This window comes from Thermobia domestica, chromosome 2, assembly GCF_964235325.1.
Source record: "Thermobia domestica chromosome 2, izTheDome1.hap1.1, whole genome shotgun sequence".
NCBI classification, from domain to species: Eukaryota; Metazoa; Arthropoda; class Insecta; order Zygentoma; family Lepismatidae; genus Thermobia; species Thermobia domestica.
The window spans coordinates 279,342,548-279,367,805 of NC_137455.1; the positions used below are offsets into that span (position 1 = coordinate 279,342,548).

Genomic DNA, 25,258 nt, shown 5'->3' on the forward strand with positions numbered 1-25,258 from the left:
AGCAGGAACTTCAATCTATGATCCGTAAACAAAAGGCAACCAAGTTTCTGCAATACGCAAAACTTCAACAATTCAAGGAGTATATAAAGAACGTTATTCTCAACAGCTGAGTAGCTCTGAGTTGAAGTAGAGGTCAATGAACTGTTGCAATTGACATTTATTGCAATAGATGATATTTCAAAGTAATAAATTTGTTTCATGTGAAAGTTACAGCACCAGTACCAATAGTGAGCTCCTCTTGAAACTCTCTACATATCTTTCTAAGTCCCGTCAACGGTTTAGTCGGATGTATCTGACCTGCGGGAAGCACGATTATTCAGGAATAGCCTAGGGCAATGGTTCTCAATCTAATTCCTATCACGACATCCATTTTATCACATCCTCTTGCCAGCGACCCCCCTTAAAATTTCTGTTTTGTAATAAGCTTGTGTGGGATTTTGAATATATCTATTGCGGAGATCTCACGATATCCATATATTTCTATAATAGTAGAATTCATTTCTTGTATATAGTGGATACCGTAACTTCCCTAAAAGCAAATGAATTAAAACCAAATTTGATCACCTCATTCATATTACAAATATAGAATCCGATCCGTCATATTGTATCAAAATGGAGGCCGTTTAAAAATTTTAAAACTACAATGCTCCCTTAACTTAATTTTGGGTCATATGATAAGAAAATTAAGTGATTTCTAATTTAGGTTACAAAAAACTTGAACAGTTGTTTAAAAAGGTTATTGAGTATTTTAAATGACTTGATAATGTGTGTCACTAAGATTGAATCGGACATTCCTGCACTAGTAACACCACACCATGCTCAGCTTTGAATTTTAATTGTATTTCAATACGCATGTTTTGTTGCATTCGTATTTTTCTGGAATTTCAATATGCAGTTCTCATACAAATCTGCAATTGTTGAAAATGTTTAGTAGACCCTGGTTTAAAGGAAGAAGCTTATCTATCGTATAAAAGGATTGCAGGATTGATTCAAAGATATTTCAATTTATGGTGGAAAGAGTGTGGCCATGATTTTTTCACTTCGTGCTCTTACATAACACTATTATTTTGTCATGATTCACTTGCTTTTTGTTTAGCCTAAGAACATAAGAGTGTCGGATTATCATTAAACGTAATTTTTTAAAAAATCTTATTTCTCTCTAATAACAAATATGATTCTTTTTTGGAGGGAAGCGTATACCTGTAGGGGAGCGTATATCTCTTTGTTTGAGAGCTCCAAAACTGAAAATAATTAGAATATGTGCGTTCTACTTTCGAAGGTGCATAACGTAGTTGCGTATGTGAATTAAATTGAGATTTCAACGATTTAGATATTTCATATTTATTCGTACAAAAAGGGAGTTTTAAATATCTATTTATTCCTCCTTCTTTTAGCATGTAAGTTTAAGTTTAATGCAATGTTTTTATGAGAAAAGTGACTTCCATGTTTTCTACTGCACTCAAAATTAAATGAAACATTTCTATGACTGACTCAAACGATTTTGTTCATTTATCATAGGTAAATATTTAACTAATAATGTAATAAATAGTAAAACAGTGATAGTAACAATAATAATTTACAAACAGGAATGAGTTTGTTCGGACACTTTCATTGAAAATAAATGTAACGATTTTTCAAATTTCATAAGCATATACTTCATTATCACTCCTACAACTTTTTTTTTGTAAAAGTGGAAAAGGTATAGAATACTGGAGCAGCTAATTTCGTTTTAGGTGCTGTTTTTCTTCAAAAACGCCAAATGTATTCATATTTATTGTTTATATAAGATTACGGATTTATTATAATTTCTTCTATATAGTTCTGTCATATAAGCACAGGGAAAATTTATCCAGTGTTGGATGCATCTCTTAGGAGTCAAAGTTAATTTCCACTACCGTGTACAGCATGTTTGGGCAATGAGAAAACTTTACCAAAATTCACTCTGTCAATTTCAGAACAGCGAATCATCTTTACTTTTCTTTATTTTACAATTACACATACACACACAGACACACACACATATATATATATATATATATATATATATATATCGAAAGTTTCTGCTGGATTGTGTACTTATGAGCTGCTTACAAGAGTGAAGTCAGCTTGGTAAACCAACTCAGAGAAGCATATTCCAGTACTCACTCACAGTTTCAACTATGAAAACTTATCAAGGACAAGAGCAGGAATTAACATCCGAATGTGTATTTGCAAACAAATTTTGTTACTATTTATCTATCTATCTGAGTTTATACATGTTTGTGCTTGCTGCAAGTTTCTCTTCGTTTATAGTTTTAATTGTTTGAGGTGCTTAATTTTTAATTTACATCTAGTCACAACACTTGCATAAAATTTATAACAGCTACTATTCAATTACAAGGAAAAAAAGATGGAAATAGAAACAGATATTGTTTGATCGCGGCTATGAAAAACTATGCATATTTACTTAATTGCAAACTACGCTGCGACTTCAATCTGGTTCAATTCCCGGACCATGATGCAAAATAACCTCGCACAGAACAGATCCTTCCCTACCACACTATTACGCCTGTAGAAAAGTTTTATTGCTGGGATATAACACTGGCTCTCGTCATTAACACATACGTTTGCATCTGAACATCAAGTGTATTCAGGAAACAAGGCAGAAACAATAATATTGCAGTTAACTATTACAAAATAATAGCACTCTTTCCTTACACTGTGATACGACGCTAAAAAAAACGTTACAATGCAATTAATATACAATTTCGCTTGGATTGGTTGAGTCACTACAACAGTGTTTGGTTGGGTGTGTACTAGGGTGGGCCGAAAAAATTTTTTTCAGATATTCAGGATTGAGTAGTTATCAAAAGTTGTGCATTGGTACGAAATGAAGCCATGTCAAATATGTTAATTTTAAAACAATATTTAACCGGGCCCCCGTGGCCCTAAAGTTCCAATTTTTTTGTTCAAATAAAATGGTTTTAGGTAATAATAACATTTTACCACACAATAATATTAATACATAAAACATGAAATACATGGTTTCAATATACGCAAATAACTATTAAGATCTTAACTAACTTTCATAACTACCATATTAACACACGAAAAAACTTCGTGTTGAGCCCACCTCAGAACTCTCAAACTTTAGGAGAATATCACATTTTCGCATCTGGATGCAAAATACATAACACTGGCTTTCCGAAGGCGGCGCTTACATTGCTGAATTCAAATAAACTAGAAACAATATGGCTGCGAGCCTCTCTTCCTGTATTGTCTTGACTTCGAATTAAGCATATGATTTTGAATTACAACTCAAAATGCAAAACGATCATTAACCCCATTAAGAAATGAGATATACCCCATTAAGAGCCAAATTAAAGAAATTTAAGAACGGTGCTGAGAAGTTATGTGATATTTTCTCTTGCAAATGCTACGATAGATTAACCTGTAAGTATGGTAAATCAAATTATATACCGCTTTTGGAGTGGGAGCTCATATTAGATCAGAGAAATCAGAGACAAATGACGAGTTGCAATGTAGTTTGAAGCAGAAACCCATAGGCTCAAAAGAAAGCATGACACACAGATCGATTATGATGCTGCGGTACCAATTACAAGAGGGTTACAATCGTTAGCCTCAATCCCGTACTTGGAACATACATTAAGCGCTTCTACCCCGAATTCAGACGATGAAGAGTTCGCATGGAGCTATCGTTTAGAGAATAAAATCTAAAGTAAACCTAAATAAACAATAGTGAGCCCTAAGCAAATGAGTACCGCAAAAGATTTAACAGGTATATCGAATAGATCGGCTGCTAAAATTGTATCCGCTGTTTTAGAAGATATGAATTTACTGAACAAAACTAACTAAGACAAGGTAGTAGATAAAAACAAAATCTGTAGCAAAAAAGAAAAAAGAAACCGTCTACAGTGTAAAGCTACTAATTTGAAGGGTCTCTATTTTGATGGCCAAAAATACCAAACTATAGTTCTAATTGACAATTGCAATAGGCAAAGCACTGAAGAATATGCGGATTATATCGATTTCACCGATTGGTCAGAAGTATTAGTAACGAAACCTCCAATTTCGGCTAACGTATCAATAGAAGAACCAACCGAAATGATTGTGGAAAAGAGGAGGTTTCAGTTTGTCACGTTCCCCTTCCTCACGCAGGCTTTGGAGAAGTGTCTAAAGGTAGTAACAGAATCTTCTTCAGAAGTATGCGGTAGTTTTGCACGAGACGATTATATTCGCGCAAATCTGGAATCACGAAAGTATCTACCAAGCTTCGGACATAAATCTCAATATTTTGTTCCAAGATTCCAGTAAGGAGCTTTAAGTAAGAGGAGGGTGGGTGTGAGGAACTCGCTATGTAGCCATCTCCACGTGGTGAGTTCTGCGCTGGTTTGGTGTTTGTTGGTCAATTTTTCAACCTTACCTTATGTATTTGTGTCCGTACTATTATATCTACTAAACACCAATCAGGCGAAGAGCTGCACATCAGATCAGAACATTTAAAATCCTGGGGTCAAGTTAAAGTATTAGGAATCATAACCAATTTTCTATACATACTTAAAATAATGCTATATATATTTAAAAAGAACAACAAAATAACACTTTTCGGACCCGCAGGGCCTGGTGAAATATTTTTATCTGCCTCTGTTTTGGGAAAGAAACATAGCATTATACAACTTTTGCACGGTACCCATACTTAATTTTCTGAAAACAAATATTTCAATAATATTTTCACTACTCACAGCCATATTTTATCAGCATTAACGTTCTTTTGGGCTCCCGGGGCGCGGTTAAATATCTTTTTATCCGGCTCTGTTTTGGTGAGGAAACATGACATTATAAATTTTGCACGGTACTCAAACTTAACTTTCTAAAAAAATATATTTCAAAAATATTTTCACTATTCACAACTATTTTTTTTTTCAAAATTAACGTTCTTTGGGGCCCCCGGGGCCCGGTTAAATATCTTTTAATCCGGCTCTGTTTTGGTGAGGAAACATAACATTATACAACTTTTGCACGGTACTGAAACTTAACTTTCTAAAAATATATTTTAATAATATTTTCATTGCTGGCTACTTTTTTATTTTCAAAATTACCGTTCTTTCGGGCCCCCGGGGCCCGGTTAAATATTTTTTATTCGGCTCTATTTTAGTGAAGAAACATAATATTGTACAACTTTTGCATGGTACTCAAACTTAACTTTCTAAAAAAAACTATTTCAATATTTTCACTACTCGCAACTATTTTTTTTTCAAAATTAACGTTCTTTGGGGCCCCCGGGGCCCGGTTAAATATCGTTTAATCCGGCTCTGTTTTGGTGAGGAAACATAATATAACATTATACAACTTTTGCACGGTACTGAAACTTAACTTTCTAAAAATATATTTTAATAATATTTTCATTGCTGGCTACATTTTTTTTTTCAAAATTACCGTTCTTTCGGGCCCCCAGGACCGGTTACATATTTTTTTATCCGGCTCTATTTTGGTGAAGTAACATAACGTAATATTATACAACTTTTGCATGGTACTCAAACTTAACTTTCTAAAAAAATATTTTTTTAATAATGTTTTCATTGCTGGCTACTTTTTTTTTTAAATTAACGTTCTTTAGGGCCCCCGGGGCCCGGTTAAATATCTTTTAATCCGGCTCTGTTTTGGTGAGGAAACATAATATAACATTATACAACTTTTGCACGGTACTCAATCTTAATTTTCTAAAAAAAATTTTTTTCGGCCTTTTTCGGCCCACCCTAGTGTGTACGTACGACACTCACGAGAGAATATTCTCAAGATGATTCTTACCTGCAATGCAAAGGAGTTGTGTGGGTTGCATATACGTTAGGCATTGCAGTACGAGTTCCAATCAATATCCTTCTTTTAATCAAATACTTTAAATAATTTAATTATTTTCTTTTCTACAGTTGAACGTCCACTTTCAGAACGCATATTTGGAATCCCAACTATGTATGTACGTTCTATATCGAATTTAGTACATCAAAAAATAGAGAAAATTTGCTGTATCTATTGGATTTTATGAAATAAGGCTACAAATGCACATCTCGGATTAATTTTTAAAAGTGGCTTATTGAACACAAGTTAATATATTATCACACCTTTAGTCTTGTACGAGTAGAGTAGAATATTCATTAAATTCTTCTCGGATATGTTTTAATTATTTACTCCTCACACCAACCATTTTCGATTCCTGTTGCTAGCGAAAATGTTTCACTTGGTTTCATAGAAATTTCTTATATTCCGCATTTGGTCGATAAAAAACCGTCGCGCAATGGTACTTGTTTTTATTCTCTTGTGCATTATCATTTTACTTTGTGTAACTATTCTAACACTTCACTCTTCTTTAAGTGAAAGTGTATCATACATGAGGAGCAGCGATTATCTATAGTTCTATTACGCGTCGAGTTTTTGGATTTCCTATTGAGGAGTAAAACTTAGTTGTTTTGCAATTAATATAGTTTCAGTAACATTTATTATGAAACTTAACAAAAATTTACGGCCTGCCCAATTTTGTGAAGTAATAGAAAGAAACAGCAGCACTACTTTTCGATATAATTTCCCTTCACTTTAATACACTTTTCAGATATTTTGATTAGCCTTTGTATCCCCCATGAAAAATAGGACTTGTCTGCAAAATAGATTTTGTCTTTCACCTCATTGTTGTTGTCTGAAGATTTTCTTCCTTGAATATATTTCTTCAATTCCGAGATTGCTTGTTGTTAAATCTGGTACGTAGGGTTTATCCTGAATCTTCTCGAAGCTACAGTTTTTCACAACCTTGGCAACAACAGCTGTATGGATGGAGAATGCAAACATGGTAACTCAGCTTTGTCACAGCGACTGATTCAAATAACTACACTTTCCAACAAACAGACGCAGGTAGATAGTTGAAACTGAACTATTATTTCTCCCATAGATGGCACTATATTCCATGAACCACTTATTACTAGTGGCGTGATATTTCAGTTTCATTCGGGAAGCTTTTGAAAATACTCTCGTATGTTAATCGTATTGAATATTTAAGAAATAATTTATTCGATAGAAAAATACGAAACAATAAATTGTGCGAATTTACAAAGTTTCTATATGATTCTACTTGAGATCTTTTGAAATGAGGTTTGTTCATGCTCCCCGAAGATGTTAGAAAAGAACTTCATCTTTCAACTCAAACAGAAAATAGATTATAATAAGCAAGCTACCGCCAATTGCAGTAATCTTGGTGTTTTAAAAAATGTGTACGCCCATGTTTGTTATTTTCCAATCCTGTCCATAGTCCAAGCTTGATTTCGGTGAGGGCACAAAAGTTTCTGCTTTGACCTAGCATTATGAGGAAACAAAGGTGCTATTATACTATAGCTAAACCTTAGTTTAGAAAACTGTATACATTTCGTAATTTATTTTCGTAAACTTATATATTTACATTGATGTAAATTTCAATATTTCTTTCTTCGTTAATGGGAATTAATTTTCAGATTACAATTTCTTCTAAACACATACAGAGGAGAAAGCTGAAATTCGGAAAAGTGTTCCTGGTGTTGCAGGGAGTTAGGTTTACATTATACCACTGTCGATCAGTGGCTCAGCGGAAGCAGCAAGATGTAAACGTTGACTCATGGTGCCAAATGAATTGACATCGGCCAATAAGAATCGGCGTGTGCAAGTGTGTAGTTCTATAAGTCTAAGAAATATCCTGGAAAGTTTCCTGCATTGGATTTACACTTGAGATAAAACATGGATCTTTTACGACAATAGTAAATGGTCAGGATGGTGATAGGGCCGTAATTAGGATCGAGGATAGTGTCATAAATCACCTCTCTACACAAAGAAGATGTTGCTGCTGTTGGTTTAGGTAAAAAAGAAAAACATTGCAGCTAATCGCCTCGCCAAAACCTCGCGAGCAAATATCTTGCCTGGCCAAAACCTCGCCTGCGCAAATTCTCGCGACACAAAATTTCTCCTGGCCAAAACCTCGCATGCGCAAATTTTCGCGACACAAAATTTCTCCTGGCCAAAACCTCGCGTGTCCTAAACCACTCACGTTAATCTGTAGGTTCTTGTCTCATATAGTTTCACTAAACGTGAATTCAATCAACTTATCAGGTTTAATTATATCTACTATAATTTAATATCACAATGCTGGTAACGATATAAAATACATCAGTGCGAAATAGGCTAAATTGTACTGTAGCATAAATTAGACCTAATATATAACATTCTGGACAATAATGTGTATACTCAACTACTAAAATTGAGCCATATCAGTGGTTATAGAAAAGACATCAGTTGCTCAATCAAATATAGATTGAGCTGCTTTGTGTATAAGACTAATTTGAAAACAAAGTTTATATGAAAGTGGACTTAGTCGGAATCGCTCCTAGAAGTAGAAAATTATTGAATATTTTGCTTATTTCGAAAGGGATATAAGAATGTCTTCATGGTCAAAAGGTATCCTTGTACACTTCATATTGAAAACTATTTTTCTATTCTTATTAGCATATGAACAAAATATTGTCTGAAGTAGTTTACGTGAACACATGAAGAAGTGAATTTTGCTTTCTTTAAAATACCTAGATTGGTCGACATCTTCACTTTAAGGATCACAAAACACTCAACCCGTCTTAGATTATTTTCATTAATCTTCTAACAAACTTTGAAGAGCGTGGTAAACAGTAATTACACTGTACTGTGCATACCATAACCTATTTCAAATCAACAGGCATGTTTAACACATTCATAAAATAAATATCTAAATTCTTAAACTGTGAAGAATGTAATTTTAATTTAGGGCAGTAGCACGGACATAGTAAAATACTAGCAACTACATAAATATATTTGCTAGAGACTATGAGAATAACAAATAAGTAGTTGTCGAAATTTGAGAAGTAAATACAATAAAGAAAAGAACTAATATCTTCGACATTAGTAATACGAAGGCAAAAATGTAGTAAAAGTGTTGAAAGAATAAACAGGATTCAGAATTCTGTATTCCATTTAGATATGCCTTTTCTATAGAGAGCCAACATGCAATGTATACTATTTCCGTTGTAAAGTTCCTAATTTTTTATGTTAGGGTACATGAGAATGCTACCATTTAGCCACGTGGAAGGTCAAATAGTAAAAATGATTCAACTATGTATTTATTTCCTATCCATAGAAGAATAGTAGGAAATTTACGAAGAAACAGGCACATCTTTATTATCTGTATTACGAACGCAGAAAAGTACTGTTCTTCAGAGTTAAAATAGATTTCGCATAAGACATTTTTCTTAAATTAGACTTAACAAACAATGTTATATAAGATAATTCAGATATTGTCCAGATTTTCCATTAAGGAAAGTTTCTGCTGGAAACAAATTTCGTTATTCCTATGTTTTTCATTAGATGGTGAAACTTATATCTAATTAGCTTCAAACCCATGTGGTACAACATGTACAGCCATTGAAACATTGGATGTCTCGGGACAATTATAAGACATTGCACAATTCTCATACTTATCCCGGGACATTCAAGATCACAGGGAAACTTTAAGGATAAGAGATTTCCCCTGGATTTTAATAAGGTTGCCTGTCATGGTTTTGGATTCCAAACCTCATCCTGTGATTATTTTCTGAAGAGCCCAAAAATGTCCCGCAAGAAATTAAGATACGTATTACACACGATATCCACAGAAGATCCCCTGCTAAGAATGGAGATGTCCGTTGCCCTGGGACGGGCATATCTTTTACATCCAAGAGATGGTTGGTCGGTTGAGGGATTAGCATCCCGTTCAGCTATATGAGACTTGCACATACCGCTTAACGTGGAATTCGAACCACATGACCTTCCGCTAGGGACATCTCTGTGTTATATGTGCAGTTTTCTGTAAGACTGTTTAATATAATGTAATTTATTTTTATATTGATAAACTACGACATTACATTAATATTTGAAGCTCTTAAGTACCAAATGGTATGTGGATTTCTTTTTCTGTTTTGTTTTCAAATTGACAACAAATAACATCAAGTTGTCATTTAATCTGTTACTTCAAATTCTTTCAAATCCACAGGTGTACAAATATTTACTAGAATTTTCAATATTTAGAAATTTCAGAATGTTTTGTACTTGGCAATAACTTCTCTTTAGCAAGAATAGGAAGAAAAATATAAATTTGCATAAATCGAAAATCAGTGTAAAGAAAATCCTTCAACAGCTCCGACATGAAAAGAAGTAACGGTTGACTTTCTCAAAGTGTCTTCCGACCTTGAATCTATTTACTGACAAATCAATACAGCTCTCTTCCGAGATTGTTGGTGAAAATATTTACCTATTAGTAATTTAGATATGCACCAATGGAAAAGTTAGAAATGTAATAAACGTTAAAGGACAGAAAAATGAACAAGTAAAGTTGGTTGCAATTGGATATTTGCATGTGTGTGGATGTGAACCTCAAGAGTTTGAAATAAGTCACTGATTGATTGATTGACTCGTTTATGAGTCGGGTCACGTGAAAAAAAACATGTATCGAGTTATTCAACACCGTCACGCAACACAACAGAAAAATACGAAGTTTAACGGAATTTTCACGCCTTGAGGTCAATTACCCAAAACTATATCTTGAAATGAACAGTTGTTCGTACTATGAAGTACAACACACGATAGTACTGTATAGGAGAAAGGGAGCACGTGAAATAGTTTCTGTGAAATCTTAGATCTTCAGATTATTTATGATATCTTCTATATTGTCTTATGACAAACTCTGTACTTGTAAGTCGTTCAGGCGTTGATTGCAAAAATGGAGTCTTATATAGTTGTTACTATAAGAGTGAGCTGGGATGAGAAAGTATGCCATAAAATGGATGTGTTCTTGACAAATGTTATATCAATGTAGTAAGTTTAAAAAATATTAAAAATGAATTTACAGTATATTAAACTTAAGTTAAACTAAAACTCATCATAGTTATTCTTCACTTACTGGCAGGTCATTTGCAGCAGCTAAGTTTCCATGCTCCACGGTCCTCCGCAAACCTCTTCGTCTTCACGTATAATCTTTTTGTTTTTATGTCATCCATTAATTGTAATCTCCTTCGCCTCCTCCCTCTCTTTCCCGAAACCATACCCTCTAGGACGTTCACAATGATACCATTTCTTCTTAGGCAATGTCCCAACCAGTTTCTCTTCCTCTTCTTAACAATATCCAAAATTTCTAATTCTAACACCCTCTTATTCGTTTTCCGTTCGACCCAACTAATTTTTTCATTCTTCACTACACCAACATTTCGAAGGATTCCAGTCGTTTTTCATCATTCTTATGTAATGTCCTTTCCGTCCCATACAGTACAACACTCCACACGAAGCATTTTATGAGCCTTTTCCTCAACTCTTTATTCAACATCCCACAAAACAGACTTTTCTTCCTCCTAAAGGCTTGTTTCGCCATTCCTATCCTTGCTTTTATTTCACGTTCGCACTTCATGTCATTACTAAGAATACTAAACAGATATAGAAAACTATTCACTAATTCTATTTCCTCAACTCCCACTTTTATATTTGACACAGACCTCTTCGTTCCAGTCACCATGGCTTTTGTCTTTCTAACATTTATTTTCATCCCATATTCTTCAAAGCCCATCCTCACGTTTTCTAACATTTTATTGATTTTCTTTTCAGGTTCTGCAACAAGTGTCTGCAAATCTTATGCATCTAATCATTCTACGTCCTATCGAAATGCCTTCATCATCATGTAAATTCTTTTCTACTATCTCTTTTAGATAGAAATTAAATAGTGTTTGTGAGAGGCGGCATCCTTGTCGAACTCCCCATCCAATTGCATTCTCTTCCGTCAGTTCTTCCCCTATCCTAACACTTACTTGTTGGTTCTTCATGTATAAATTTCTTATGAGTTTTTGATCTTTCCATTCCAACCCTAATCTTCTTTAGAGCTCCCAATAATAATTCCCAATTCTCTCGCTCAAAAACCTTATCTAGATTACATACATCTCTTCAATACAACATTCTAAATACAACATACATCTCTTTCCGTTTTTCTATAAATCTTTCACCGATCGCTCTTAATAATCCAATAGCATCTCTTGTGCCCTTACTTATTCTGAACTCGAACTGCTCCTCTTCAACTTCGTAGTACCATCGTATGTAACTCGGAAGTTTGGGTGCTGCATCTTGTCCCCTTCTATGAGAGATAAACTGCCAAATATTCGAGTTCGTGCGACTTTGGACCTATTTTAACTTCTTTCATGAGCTTTTATTACGTTATATGTTTATTTAATTATGTTCTGGAATTCATTGTCTTTCATAACACGTGGGTACATTAATTCGCTCCTCTTATATTTGTTAAAGGTACATTGACCCACATCGTAAATTTAGGAATTGTCAAAACACAAAATTTTCTTAATGTTTTCTAAGACTGTGGCCACCTAACCAACCCACTGCTTGCTTCGGAGCTTTGGGTCCTTAACGTCATTCTGTTTAGCCTGCTTCGGGGCTCTGTGGACATCCTCTCTGCGACCTCTCGGTCAAAGAACACCTATTTCTAACCCTGCGACTTAGAGAAATTATCTATATAGTATTTTTGTAAAATACTGTTTATAGTGGAATTTTATAATAAAAGGTGGTAGTGGGAGTCGATTCCGGACGCTCTTTTTATTAACGCTCTACCTACAACCTATATGGGACAGAGTTTTACATGGTGGAGGCGCCGGGTATCGATCCGGTATCTTATATATATATATATATATATATATATATATATATATATATATATATATATATATATTGGAGGTTCTGCTTGTCACTTCTATGCTTAAAAATTGCCAAACATATAAATAATATATTATCACGTCCTCAGTTATTGACCATATTTATCTTCTTTAATCAGGTTTATTATATAATACGGATGTATGGGTGAGTACAGGAGTGCATTGTCTTGAATAGACACATGTATAATGATGTACGTGTCATAATGTTTCGGAGGGTATATTAGATCATCCATCAAATATTGAAATTATCAATAAATAAATAAATTGTAAATAAATAAATAAAAATCTAGGACACAAATACATGCCTTGGTAAATTTGGGTGGTTTGTCTTGTACTTCTCATTAATAAAACGAAATGTTTAAAATATACGTAAGCATATACATATGGTCCAGATACCTCTTTAAATTTAGGAAACATATTGGATAAATATGAAGTCAGGGGGTTGTTATATCGGTTTTAATTGTCTTAAAAGTTATCTTATGAGATACTCCTGTGTATTTGAAAAGTTAAGTGTTTCACATGTACTTGGTAATACGTTGGCATATGCTACATCATTGTTTACCATGAATAAGTTCTGATGATACCTCCACATATTTCTTGTTCCGAAAGAATTTATCACAGTTTTATGAATAAAGTGTTCATCTAGAAGTGTGAAACATTAAACAGAGCTTCTCTTCATTTTACTAAGCTGATTCATCTGTTCTAACCTGAATCATATATTGTTCACATGTTCAATTATTTTATGTCTTTAAAGTAAAACTTATAAATTTAGTTTAATTGATAGATCATTAAAAGAAATTGATATATAACAACAATTTCCCACTTTAAGCCTTAGAATTAATTTACTTATAGTCTAAGATCGTTCATGGCAAGATATATTTGTTGAAATCTGATTACTTGACCTCTGTTCACATGATATTTAGGATTTGTAGTCACAACGTATAGTCTAAGTTCTTAGTAAAAGTAGAATAATGGTTGATCTTTGTTAATATCTTGTCAAATAGAATTTGAAGTCATGATTCATATATTTTGTTGCTGGAAAGTTAATTTTATATCATTTTAATTTGAAAAGTTGTTGTTGAAATGTTTTGCTGCAACTTCTTTGTTTGAAAATTTTGTTTTAATTTTTAATTAGAAATTGTTTTTTAAAAACTTTTATACAATTGAGTTGAAACGTTGTTATTGAAAATTTTGTATTTGCTGCAACTTCTTTGTTTGAAACTTTTGCATTCCCTGAATCTTTAAGTTTAAACATTTTGTTTTAAAGTTTTATTTAAAACGTTTTGTTTAACAATTTCTTGTAAATTTCAGGAATCTGAAAAAGTCGCCTATATTACACTTTCGAGTCATACATATTCAAGTAGAAAGAAAGTATAAAGTTACTGAAGAGATGCTCTCAGTATGTTCCAGTACATAAAAGTTAATATAAGTTATATTATAGCCAAAGAATCCATGTTATGTTGGATCGGTAGGATTGAAATATCCGATTTAACGTCTGGTGGGAAACTACGCTTTACAGAGCAACTAGTACATTACAAACTCTGTATATGTTCAGGAAACACACTGACATGCCAAATAAGCAAGAAAACATTTCTTGTTGAAAAGAATCGTGTGATAATGTACATACAGTGGAGATTTTCCTTTATGAGGACAAATTGGGAATTATACCCATCTATTAACTAGAAACATCAACAGTGCATTTGAAACAGGAGTGGTGAAAAAACGCTTCACACGCCGTTGGCTTGTAAAGTTTCGTACCAGTGAACAACACTAGAGAATGAGTCTTGCAGTTACCGAACAATATCGTGTTCCGATGTGTTCCTTAGGAACACTGTGAAAGCGGACCATCCGAGATGTGTTCGTGCAATTGCAGGTACACCATACCACTGTCGTTCGGCGGCTAAACGAAACTAGTAAGATGAAGGTTAGACACATATTGCTACATGAGTTGACACCACTCACCAAGAAAAGCCATCTGAAGGTATGCAGTTCTTTGAGTGTAAGGAATATCCTGGAAGGTTTCCTATGTTGTATTGTCACTTCTGAGTAAAACTGAATCTGATATGACAATCGTGAATTGCATCGTAATCAACATACAAAACGGTTTCCAAAACCACATTTCCATACGCTGTTGTTGTGGTTGATATGGTAGTGATCCATTATCTTTCTACGTTGAGGTGAAACTATCATTGCAAATCGTGACAATGATAAACATTGTAATAAATTCTAATCTAATAAAATTTTCTACAAAATCTTATCGTCGTTTACTTGGCCATGAACTTCGTGGATAAAATATGTCATCGTGTGAGAAGTACAACTTGAAAGGTTAAGCATTATTCCTAATTTGTATGACAATCATATGATTATTAATGCATGCATAGTTCACCAGCAACATTGCAATAATAGCAGATAAATAGAAGCAGAACTACACGTGTATCTATGCACAATAATGCCCAAAAGTTACATGACAACAGAAGTGACTGAGCACTTAGAATGCGTCCATAGTGATACTCAACAATGATGAATTTAAGGTTTCATTTGCTTCAGAATTTCCATTAAGGACACGATAACTTTTAGTACACCATTGTTCAAAAGCCATTAAATAATGTTCATCTATTTTATGCGAGAGCCGATTTGACATTTTACCTTGAGATCTGCTTTCATGTCCACCAATTCGCCTATATCGATATTGTCAACGCAATGTCGTGGGATTTTGTATGTTCTTAATGAGTCATCAAGAACCTTGTCAACATGATGCAATATTGTCCCACTGAAAATGAATTTCTCGCCGGAATAATAATCCCAACCTCATTAGTTCACGCCAAACGCCAGTTCGGCTACCATGTAGTTTAGTATGCTTCCAGCATTATTAAAGTTTTAAATGCATTTTTTTTAACATAGAAATGGTATTACTTAAATAGAATTCTTTAAAGTTATCTTTTATAGACATATTTACAAGAACTATACGAATAACAGTTTTCGATATTCAATACTATCGATTTTATAATCATATACGTACATCTACGGACAGGTAGCGTTTAATAATGAGACATAAACGTTTATCTGTTGTAGAAAACTTGGAGATTTTACAGCAATAACCTTTGAGGGTGTACTTTTGTATGGTAAAGCGCTAAATAAGAAAGCCTGCTTCTTATCTGCAATACGATAATGAAAATACGTTTAAACAGAATTGAAAAGAAAAGAAAGAAGAAAAGAAGAAAGCTAATGCTTATAAGGCAATATTTCATTCTTTATCTTGGTTATAACAGAAACCTCTGAATACTAAATTGTTACCTAACTTTAGATTAAATTTTCCTCCTGTGTGTGTTTTTTCTTCTCCTCCTTCGAGTTCGTATATTTTTACAACAAAAATTCAGATAAACAAGCGCTGCAAAAAGGTAGAAGAAAAATGCAATAATAATAACGAAGTTTTGAGCCAAGGTGAAGCAGAAAGGGGAAAAAAATAAGTCGCAAAACGAGATAAAGTAGAAACAGGTTTTCCAGCAGGTGCAGGGAGGTTCTCTGATTGGTTATTTCCTCAGATGCATATTCCTTCCTCATGCTGAGATATTACTAAAAAGCAGGAAATGAATGGGACTCAGCAACGCCGAAAATGTATGTTTTAGGAAGAAAGTGTCTTTCGCAATTTTCGTACTTATTTAAGTCATGTTGAAAAGTAAATAATTTTATATTATTTCTCTTCCAATAATTTCAAAAATAATTTACCAATTAAACATAATACTCCAAATTACATTCACATAATTTATTTATTAATAATTTCAGAATGAATCTACTAATTAAACATGTTGTTCCAAATTATTTAATATAATTTATTTTCCAGTAATATCATCATTAATTTCCCAATTAAGCATAGAATTCCAGATAATTTTTATATAATTTCTTTCCAATAATTTCAGAATTAATTTACCAATTAAAGCACGGTACAACAGATTTTTTTTGTTCAATTTACTAATTAAGTATAGCTACACGCATTCAGTTACATATATTTTACTTCAAACTAGAGAAAAGGGTAGTAAAACTGGTAAATGCATTTTAAAGATATTAAAAGTTTGTTTGAATTTTACTAAGTCTATACAACTCAATTGCTAGCCATGGATCTTCGTGGGGTGTAGATCTAAATAACCTAGATATAGTTTAATTGGATTCTTTTAAAGTAGAGTGTCACATTAAACAATCCGCTCATATGTACTAAATGAAATTTCACTAAATAAAACTTTATCTTGGGATTATCTGTTAGTGTTAGACTTTACAACAGATTCATGTCACTCTATCTAGCCATTATAAACGTAGCATAATTTTAATATGTAATTGTAATTAACGATGTTGAATACTGGTTCAGTCTTTTTTTCTTCATCCATTCATTTGAATGGGGAATTATTTTTGTATTCTTTTTTAAATGAAGTGGAATCTTAATTCTGTGATTTTACTGATGTCTTCCTCAAATCCACTTAAATGTATCTTGCTTTTTAAAAATGAACTTGCGTTACACATAAATTTAATAATAAATTAAATTTGATTATTCAACATTAAAATTATATAGAGCTATGTTAAATTTTAGCTTCGGATCTGAAATTATTTCCTTCACCTTTCTCCATTATTAGCGCCTTCTTTAACCTTCCAATTTGCTCTTCTATTTTTCAAATCATTGAGCAGTTGTGTTCTTCTTCCTATTCCTCACTTTCCTTCCATCTTTCCTTCTATGGCGGTGTGAAGAAGACAATTTCTTGGAAAGATATGTTCAAACCAATTGGCCTTCCTACGAAGAATGCTGGCTAAAAGTATCCTCTTCTCTCCTACACGTTTTAAAACATCTTCGTTTGTGTCTCACTCCATCTATTTGATATTCTCCACCTTTCTTCAACATCACATTTCTAAACTCTCTGAATATTTATTCTCTAACTTCCGTAATATCGAAGTCTCCAAGCCATACAGTCCAAATACTCCACATATGATACTTGAGCAGCTTCTTCCTTAGTTCAATAGTAGATCTGCTAGTTAGAAGTGACTTTTCTTGTTGAATTTCTCTTTGGCTACGGCAATTCTTGATCCGATCTCCATGGTCCAGGTAAACATAGAAAGGATTATGAAGATCCCTATAATTTAAGATTTTACAACCGATTGGCTTTTCTACTTAGTAATTGCTTTTGCCATTGAAATAATAAGAATTGTAAAACTTCTGCAATATAACAAAATAATATATAAATAATTTCGTATTGGAAGAAAATTCGGATGTAAAATTATGAATTAAAAGAGTTTATTATTACTTGTTGTGTAGATGTTTAATTACCAATGGATTAATCCCTTTCTGCATGATTTTTTCTTTTAGCGAAAACAAAATAATCAGTGTTGGAAACTCTCATATGGGAGCTTGAAAAATGAATTAAAACTTGAATTTTAGATTTTTCACTTAATTCCGACGAGAAATATGTAAGTGCCATATATGACACACTTACAACTCACAAAGAACATGCCAGATGACACCAACATCTCTTATTTATACACGTCAATATCACACACAGCAGACAAAACAGTCATTTGGTGCCTTTGATAAATCACAGAAAAGCTAAAGTGAAAAAAGGGGATGTGTCATATATGACACGGCATGCGGTAAGAGGTTAATATTTCAGTTGTGAAATTCATCTTGTTATTCAATTTTCACAAAGTACAATTTAGGTTTTAATTATTCCTGTTTTCAGTGTTCCTGTGTGCGTTCTTTTTTAATTCTAGTGATTTTGTTGTGTTTACTATATCTTTTTTTGATTTCTTATATACCAATTTTTTCTCACAGTCATAAACCATTTAAATAAAATGAGTACTGCAAGAAAGAAAAATTCACAGTACGGTACATTACACTGTATCACAACGGGGAACATCATGAATTTTACAGAGGCGTAGGTGGGACATGCCCAAAGAAGATTGCAAACCACTAATTCAAAGTATTACCAAAATTGTTTTTAATGCTTTTAAAGGACTTTACAAAATCATTTAGTTTATTAAACTTTCGCAAATGAACAGTTCCCAAACTGCAGAAGTTACTTTGTATAATAAAAAACAAGAAATTTCGTCTTTCTGGTTGTGGTGAAATCCGACCTAAACTCCACATCATCTGTGTTAATAATACTTAGAGCTCAAGAATAAGTTTGAAGTTGAGATTGTTAGAGCTTGGGGAAATCATGATATACAGTTTGGGAAAGAGCAAATGAACAACGTAATTGTTAGGAAATGCACAAATAACAATGTGATAAGTTGTCGTTATTGATTTCTTATGAGATCTTCCAAGCCATTAATTTTAATAAATATTTAAGACGTTCGGAGTGAAAAGCTGACAAACGCCAGGCAAATTGTGCAGGAAACGCAATTTTAAAGAAATCAGCTCATGCTACACATAACTAGGTCAGATTGTGCAAGAGACCCGTTGTTCCAGCATACGAGTAATTGAGAATACTTTTTACACCAGCACTATATTCCATTCTAAACCCCCGTCCATCTCACTCCCTTCACCTCTTCATTCATACTTCTTGAACAAAATAAATAAAATATAAGGCGCTGGAAAAAATTCAACTTTTTCCATTTAGAAAGCAGTAAAGAAAATGGCATAAAGTTATTTGCCAAACAACAAAGCATATTAAACATTGTATTTTTTTCTTTGAAAACGTATTTAAACTCACAATGGCAAATTGAAAAAAGAGTCACATTCTTAAAATCAAAGCTCGCCGCGAACTTGTGTATTTCTTCTTAGAACTACATCGGGTTTGTTCCTAGAAAAATCGGTAAATGTTAAAAGAAAAGAAAGAACTTTGTAAAATTTGAAGGAGCAGTAGTCACTTCAATAAAGCATTTGAGAAAGTGGAAACAAACGTATTAGAGCCGGAACAAAAAATGATACATTTGATGACAAGTATTGCGTGAGGCAATGACAGAGGTGCCGTTCTGTTGTTAGCACATATATGGTTATTCCAATGGGAAAAGATGCACGGTTTGCTTAACTATCTAGTTTTTTTTTTTTTTTTTTTTTGAAACAAATTCTGCGTCATGGCCGACGAAAGCTAAATCTTGATGTCCCACTGAAAATCCTCGTTTTACCCAAATTGGAGTTTGACCCGTGTTCACTCCATCACCTCATTTACATAGGAACCTTCGTCGCTACTTGAATGGCTTGGCCTAATTCATATCTTGCTTAGGTAAACATCTAGTATTTATACAATTATGACAGATAAATAATACCTGTCCGCTATTATAGGCGAAATAGAGATTCTTGTTTTGCCTACTCTTCGTTTCATGTTAAAGAATGAACAATAGAAAGCATCTCGGAAGTAAACCTTCAGGGAAATTAACAAACAATACTACTATGTGAAGAACTGAGAAATGATTTATTTCTGCAGTTGATAATTTGTAAAATTTTTTTGGAAAATGTTTTACAGTTAATAGGTCAATTTTTCTTTTCATTTAGAGTACATTAATATTAGACGTTTACTTTTCATTTAAATTTGATTATACTATTGACGATAACTTTTTCATCTTATTCTTTGAAACTTTCTAGTACTTATTGCTTGTATTTGTGATCTGATTGCGTACCTCTGTTTATAACGTGGTATAGAATTACTACGAATAGTAATGATATGTATGGTAGAAATAAGCGAAATTTTATCTGTTACCACGCCGCCGCGATGCGGTGCCGCGGTGGCTCAGTGGTAGAATGTTCACCTTTGGTGCATGGGGTCCTTGGATCGAGCCCAGCCTGCGCCAAATGGACAAAACATCGTCTGCATGAGTTTTCTCGGGATTCTCCTTTTTCCTCCTACTTTCTTCATTCCAACATTCCATTCATTTCTTAGCATCACCGTCTCCCTGAGACTAAGAGACATAAAGTGGGACGTAAAACATGCAGATTTCATTTCATTTCATTTTTCGTGTGTTGTTTTATTTGAATGTTTTCACATCTTATCGGTCACCAACTTCAATCATAGCTGATATGAGCAATTCTGAATCTTGAAAAACATTATTTTAGACGAAAGTTACTCTAGAACTACAATTTTTCAAAGTCAAGGGAGGAGTAAAATCACTCCCACACAACTGATCGGTTCTACCCCCTCCAAGTAATGAGAAATGTAAGAAAACCTCAAAGAGTATATGCGCTCATATTGTCTAAAACGTAATAATCCTTACAAGTTACCACGCAATATTTTTTTCAGTTAGCAGTGAGGAGATAAGGGGAGTAAAAGTCATTCTCTCTTTCTCTTATTCATGACCGATTTAACCCTCAAGCAGAGGTGATTGTGAAGAAGTCTCTAAAATCCTATGATGTCAACATAATATTGTATTAAAATCGAATAATTTTAACAAAAGTTAACGTACAATATTCTTTTTAAAAATCGAAGCTGTGGTAACCATCAGAATGTCTTAAAGTAACGATACACTCTCTTTAAATGACATGAAATGAAATGAAATCTATAAGTTTTACGTTCCACCGTTATGCCAACTAAGTTAAAGGACACGGTGATGATGAGGAATGAAGAACATGGTGGAATGAAGGAAGTGGGAGGAAACGGGAAAACCCCGAGAAAAACCCAGGCACATGATGTTTGTCAAACACAAAACTCAATTGGCGCGAGCTGGAATGAAACCAAGGACCCCATGCACCAGAGGTGAATGCTGTACCTCTGAGCCACCGCGGCTCCTACATTATGTTTAGTCAAAATTTAACTTTGGCGTGATTTATACTGAAAATTGTTTTACAAGCTATCAAGATGGAGTGGTTCTGAACACCTTTCCTTCCCTTATTATTTATTTGGAGAAATACCTATACAGAATTTAATTCAAAACGGATAAGTTTTACGACAGTAATTGTGGAACAGACAGGCGGACACACACACACACAAATGTGGAACGAATGGTAGAAGTTTGATATGCTTGCTTGAATAATGCACAAGACAGAACGACCAACAAAGTGAAGGGGTGACATTTCAGGTAGAACAGACAATTTCCATGCAAGATCCAAACGTATACATGCTTATTGAACATGAAGCATGAGCAAGTGAAAAGCGACGCTGTAATGAGAAAGTTCGAATTAGGACACCAGGATATAGCCTAGAAAAAAGATGTGGAAGCTACTGAATGATAAATATGACGTTTTAAAGTACAGACCTAATAGCAATGAATTAGCTTTATTTTTCTATTTGAATTCTGTATAATATTGTATTCATTTTGAAGTTTAGATTAGTCATATGCCTAATTTCCTTATTTACCTTAAACTGACTTTTTAGTTTTAATGCATAATTTCTTTGGCATGTTTGTTAATTTATTAGTATCATTAGAAAAAAGTGGCTTCCGCATTTTCCTGTAATTTAGGTGATGAATTTGAAACTTTTCTACAAAAATCAGTAACATTGAATGAGGGAAATCAATATAATGTATCAATAATATATAAACAAATCTTTCAAGTTTTCACATAAATAGGGATTTTCTTTTGTAATTTCCCTAGAGTTTTATTCTGTGATATTTTATAGCCCATTTTAAACGAAACGAGTGTTAGACAAAGTAACGATCATTATTTAGCCTAAAATGACGGGAATAATCAGTGTTTCTTTCAGAAACAATGTTCCGGGGGGGGGGGAAGCCACTTAGTATTCCGGGCGAGCACTACTGATACTATACTATTTATTATTATACTATAGACGTATTATTTTGGTCTGCTTCGGGGGGGGGGCACTCTCACAGCTCCGGGGGAGCAGTACCTCACCAAAAACAGGTCTGAAGGAAACACTGGGCACAATATGTGTCATTTATCTATCTTAACTGAATAACAATTGGTTAGAAAAACTATGCGACACGTGTCAAGAAAGTAAACTCTGTCGCTTCTCCAGAACACTTTTCAAGAAAGGACTGTTAAGGTGTTGCTTACAACAGACTTTGACCTACAATTTAAATTACAGAACGTGATCTACTTGATTGAGGTCTCCGCTGTCAGCCGTCCGTTTGTCTGATATGATAAACTATACGACATTTTCCCGAAGGAATGTTCGAGTTGACTTGGCTTTACGCAGTGGGATTTTGCCAGGTATACTATAACTACAGCCATGGGCGGCGATTAGGGGGGACAAAGGGGGGAAGTTGCCCCCCCACTTTTTTGATGTAACCCATTTATGTATATAGTTGCATTTGGAAATGTAAAGTTTTTGTATGTATTACTGGTTCATAGAGAAAATGGTGCCATATAATATTCGCCATTGCGTGAGTACGTGATGGTTATCCTCCCGTGGAGTTAAGAAAGCTGCAGAAATTGCGTTTTAATTACCACGGAAAATAACCCAAACATTAACCTACCGAAACACAACAATTTCAACACACTTTCACTTCTTACAAGGATTCAATATATTAATCAGCCGCTTTGTATTTTAAGATGTTCATGAGCAAGGAATCAAATTTCTGTTTAAGAGTACAAAGGGCTAGTACCTACTTGAGTTGGTCTTGTCAATTTACTTAATAAAATATGAAATACGATATACGGTATTAACAAAAAAAGATAGTATCCTATTAGTTATACAACCTTCCATCAAGTCTTGCCCTCTCACTTTTAACGTCCAATCGCCGCCACTGACTACAGCACCAGTGGATATCAAGAGAACAAAACAAGGCTGAATATAAGGTGAGCAGAGTTGCACCAGTAATTTAATTTGGGCTAGAAACATATCACCAAAATTTTAATTTACTTATATTATTGTATTATACGCATAATCTTTATTTAAAACTATTGTGTTTTATTCAATCCTTTTCACAATATTATAGATGTAAATGTGTTCTCAGGTTGTGATTTAGCGATCTTCGTAGGAACTTATACGGGAACAGTTTCACTTCCAGGCATGATTGTTAGTGGGATTAATTCACAACTTTGAACTAAAAATATAACATAGCGAAATATTATTATGACATTTGACCTCTGCCTTCCATCTCAGATTATCCAATAGTAATATACGTATAGGCAATAGAAGTTTCTTTCATTGTAAGAAATTCCGAACAAATCCAATAAAACAGTCACCAACGTTGAGGATGGGTGCAGGGTACAACAAACTGAATAAATGTAAAAATACTCTGGATATATGTGGTATGAGTCAAGATAGATTTAGCAAATGTATTACAGCTATTCTATGTAGCTCGAATATGAACACTGTAGTTGGGTAGAATTACCTCTTGTAGTGTTCTCAAATAAACAAAAAAAAAAAAAAAAAATGAGATTAGAAATACTGTACACATGTTCCTAATATTATTCAATTGTAGTAAATGATTGTAATCTAATGATTGTAATGATTATTCAATTGTAATAAGTGATCATTAGAATATGCACATAGATAACAGACAAATCTGAGAGTTAAACTAATAGGTAATTCGACTTGGATATACATATATTCCTCTTCCAAGAGTTTACTAGCAAATTTATCTTCGTATGCTCTCTCATCCACATGTATTAGTTTTTCCTCATTACGTCTGTCTTGCGATTATTCGTAAAAAACAAAGAATGGGCTATGTACTAATTTGCTTCGAGTTGTATTCTTCTCATATATAACCTGAAATACTCTTGAAGAGAATTCATTCTGTGTGATCCTTTATACTGTTCACTCTCTATGTATACATGATATATTGAGTCCCGAAGGTATTTTCTCCAGAGTTCAGGTAATACACGATCAAAGGACATAGCATATGACGAACATACTAACATAGGAACTACTGTATATATGCATTTCGCATGCTCCTTTCATTCAGTAGGCTTTTTGATTTTTTTATGAAGATTATTACATTTTCAACAATGCTTGTCCTTTTTTTTTCTTCCTTAGATAAAACAAATTCTTAAGTAAAAAGTCTTTGGACTTCGTATGTAATATGTAAGATGTTCTCAAATAGCCATGCTCATTTTTGTTTATGTTTCATATCTTCTCTTTTTTCCCTCTACAGTCAGCATTTTCATATCTCTTTGTTCGAGAGCGTATTGTTGTTAAAATTTTCAAAAGATGCGTTCTGATCTGATGAAAGGAAACACGTGAAAAGGAGAAAGAAAGTGGAATTTCTGGACCGAAAAGAGATATTCAGTCAAATGTTGTTTCCAATATTATTGGGACAAAAGAAAGTTTTCTTTAAAAATTTCTCCATGCATTTTCTTAATAAATCAACCCAGAAAAACATTTTCATAGTAAATATATTTTATTAAACTTTGTTTCTCCAATTCATGATACAAATTTGTTTTGTAGTATATGTTATATTACTTCTAAATATTTGTACAAATAAATACGTAGTTTAATACAAAAGTTTAGAAAAAACAAAGTAGGTAATGACCAATTATATTCAGTACAAGTGACACACATATTTAATCATTAGATGGAAAAAGCAACTAAATGCAAAATACTCACTTGTCAAGAATAAGCATGATATCGACAAGCTCTTTTAATAAGGTGTGGTAAAGAAAAGAATGAAGA

At 33.5% G+C, this 25,258-nt stretch overlaps 1 protein-coding gene across 1 annotated transcript in view; it reads left to right on the forward strand.

The window, feature by feature from the left end:
* Positions 1 to 25,258, forward strand: part of mAChR-B (muscarinic acetylcholine receptor) — a 434,083-nt gene that overhangs the window by 1,903 nt on the left and 406,922 nt on the right. The window lies entirely within an intron of this gene.